Here is a 4008-nt window from a genome sequence, read left to right as displayed (position 1 = left end):
ATTGATAACTCTTTCATACCTTATTTATCCCCTGTTAGAGGCACTGGTTTTATTTATAATTGTTTTGCTGTAATAGGGCTACAATAAACATCATGTCATGTATGCCAAGTTTTGTACCTATAAACACTTTGGAATCTGGTTTAGAAGATATGAACTTTACTAGATGTTTACCAAATTGCTCTTAGAAACTGTTTTAACACTCTGAAGTCTAACCAGCAATGTATATGTGTTTGTGTCTGTCCATACCTTCTCCATACTTACAATCATTACTCTTTTTTCAGAAAACAAAACTAGAACAAAGTTAGAGAATCCAATACATAGTATCAGCACTCCTTTTTAAAAGCCAAAACCAGAACAATCAGAGGACTGGCATCATCTGACTTTAATACATACTATAAAGCTCCAGTAATCAAGACAGTGTGGTATTGGCAAAGACAATAGACAAAGAGATCAATGAAACAGAACAGACAGCCCAGAAATAGACCCTCTCCCATACACATGCTCTCTGATATGGCAAAATAGTCCATTTCATCTTGAATGTCTCTTGCCCCAGTGTTTTCTACAAGAAGCCCTGGTTCTTTCCAATGAGAGAAAAAATATATACATATGCATGTATATATCTACATGTATACATATGAAATATATATTTATATATTTATATTTATAAGGTATATATATATATTTAAGACCAATTTAGATTCATTGCTAATGGTTATTGTTTCTAAGCTTTTTTTCCTTGGAAACATATTTATTTTTTTCTCAAATATATTTTCTTAAAGATATTTTTATTAAAATTTCTCATGAGCTCATATGCATGCATTCCATTCAAATTCAGGGCCTCCAGGGTTTTTACTTAATCTCTTTCACATTACATATGTTTCTCTCATATTTGTCCTGAGAATTCCAGTTCTCAATAACTCTGAGACTGTTAGAATTAAAATAAAAAATTATTATTCATTTGCTTTATCCCACATCACACAAATATATCAGTATAATATATGAACACTAAAACAAAAATATGATTGCTTAAATGTTTAAGATTTTATTTTGCAGTTCTTTTTGTCCTTAAAATATATTCCTCTGGGATATATAGTCAAATTACTATGCTTTAATGTCACAATATTTCCTCTCTTTATATCACCAACTGAATACACATCTAGGTTCATTTGTTTTTTTATTTTCAAAAATTTATTTTTAAATGTAATTCTAAAGGTTAATGTAAAATGCTTATAGATTTCCAAAGTCACATCTACATACAAGGCATATTTAAAGAAATCTAGGATCTGGGCTTGACCCTCCATGCTATTTCCTCCCTCCTCTGAGGGGCAACCACTTTTCCTCCCTTAATGTTTGACTTATTCTTCCACTGTGTATTTATTTTTCTGTTTTTAACATAAGCAGATGTCTCTTTTTCAATATTTTGGTGCTTTTGTTTTTGTGGTTGCCTTTATACTCATTACCTTTCCATGACATCCTACTCCTCCTGTTTTAGTCATAATCTATAGGTTCCCTACTACAAAGTAATAATTATGATGAAATTAGTCACTAAATTCTGCTTCCTCCTGTTCTCTCTCTTCCCCAACATCTGATTTGAAGTAATTCAGCTTAATTCACAGTTAATAACTTAAAGGTCATAGCAAGCATATTCCATCCCCTATTCTCTTTAGAGTTTGATAATATTATTCACATTTGATTTAACCTCAATTTTGAATCAACCCCATCCCCTAAATATTCTCCAATTTTCTTTCCTTCATTTCCTAGAAATCATAAGTTTGGAATATTTCAAAATATTATTTCCTGAATATACCATATGTTCAACTTTAAATCATAGTTATTGAATATATTATCTAATTTTAGTTTCAGATTTAATGAAATGAAATGGTTAAATGAATTTGTTAATTTAATATTTTACCCTCATCTTATTTTTCAACTTCCAGAAGATTTGGAATTAGTTGTATAATCTAGGGGTTGATTATTTATATCAATTGTGTCAAGGAAATAGAGCTCAAAACCTGGTCAAAATAGATTCACAACAGATGGGAACTGAGCAGTTGTCTAGCATTATGGAAGAATGCATATGCTGGGAACTTGAAGGTCTGATGGATTCTAAAAGGCATTTACTACTCCTAAAATGTTTTCCCAGTTTCCAGACATATTTTTTAAACTCCTGTCTAGCTAAAATCCTGGATGACTTATCTGCACAGTATTACTAATAATTTCATACATGTAAGCAATAGAAAACACTTGCAAAATTTTTCTTATATCAAGGGTATTGTAATTACATAAGCTTTAACTCCATATTTGCTTAAATACCTGTATAAATGTATATTTTATTTTATTATATACTTTATATAGAAAAGACTCACTTATTCATTTAACAAATAGTTACTGAACTCCTTTTTGATAAAGTAGGCATTAACTTATAGATTAAACTAACTCAGAAGATTAAAACAAGAGCAACACAGCAAAGGATACCATAAACAAGACCAAAAGACAACCCTCAGAATGGGAGAAACTATTTGCAAATGAAGAAACTGACAAAAGATTAATATCCAAAATTTATAAGCAACTCATGCAGCTCAATAACAAAAAAACAAACAACCCAATCCAAAAATGGGCAGAACTAAATAGACATTTCCCCAAAGAAGATATACAGATTGCCAAAAAACACATGAAAGAATGTTCAACATCATTAATCATTAGAGAAATGCAAATCAAAACTACAATGAGATATCATCTCACACCAGTCAGATTGGCTATCATCAAAAACTCTAGAAACAATAAATGCTGGAGAGGGTGTGGAGAAAAGGGAACACTCTTGCACTGCTGGTAGAAATGTAAATTGATACAGCCACTATGGAGAACAGTATGGAGGTTCCTTAAAAAACTACAAATAGAACTACCATACGACCCCGCAATCCCAATACTAGGCATATACCCTGAGAAAACCATAATTCAAAAAGAGTCATGTACCAAAATGTTTATTGCAGCTCTATTTACGATAGCCAGGACATGGAAGCAACCTAAGTGTCCATCAACAGATGAATGGATAAAGAAGATGTGGCACATATATACAATGGAATATTACTCAGCTATAAAAAGAAATGAAACTGAGTTATTTGTAATGAGGTGGATAGACCTGGAGTCTGTCATACAGAGTGAAGTAAGTCAGAAGGAGAAAAACAAATACCGTATGCTAACACATATATATGGAATCTAAGAAAAGAAAATGTCATGAAGAGATTAGTGGTAGGACGGGAATAAAACACAGACCTACTAGAGCATGGAATTGAGGCTATGGAGAGGGGGAAGGGTAATCTGTGACGAAGTGAGAGAGTGGCAGGGACATATACACACTACCAAATGTAAATTAGATGGCTAGTGGGAAGCTGCCGCATAGCACAGGGCGTTCACTTCTGTGCTTTGTGACCACCTAGAGGGGTGGGATAGGGAGGGTGGGAGGGAGGGTGATGCAAGAGGGAAGAGATATGGGAACATATGTATATGTATTACTGATTCACTTTGTCGTAAAGCAGAAACTCACACACTATTGTAAAACAGTTGTACTCAAATAAAGATGTTAAAAAAAAAAGTAGATAACCAACAAGGACCTACTGTATGGCACAGGGAACTCTGCTCAATATTCTGTAATAATCTAAATGGGAAAAGAATTTGAAAAAGAATAGGTACATGTATATGTATAGCTGAATCACTTTGCTGTACCCCTGAAACTAACACAACATTGTTAATCAACTATATTCCAATATAACATAATTTTTTTTAAATGCGCTTAAAAAACAAACAAAAAAAAAACAAGAGCAACAGAGTTTGAAACACAATGTGTGTAACCTCTGAATGGGTTACAACTACACCATATGCTACAGAAAGTGGGTTTCCATAACCTAATCCCCACTCTTTCAAATTCTGATAAATTTAAGTCACATGCATATTGTCCTTAAAATTGATAAAACAGATAATAAATGCATGAAATGCAATTAGTTTACCTGT

Source organism: Kogia breviceps, chromosome 13 (genome assembly GCF_026419965.1).
Source record: "Kogia breviceps isolate mKogBre1 chromosome 13, mKogBre1 haplotype 1, whole genome shotgun sequence".
Classification (NCBI taxonomy): domain Eukaryota; kingdom Metazoa; phylum Chordata; class Mammalia; order Artiodactyla; family Physeteridae; genus Kogia; species Kogia breviceps.
This window is presented reverse-complemented; position numbering follows the sequence as displayed.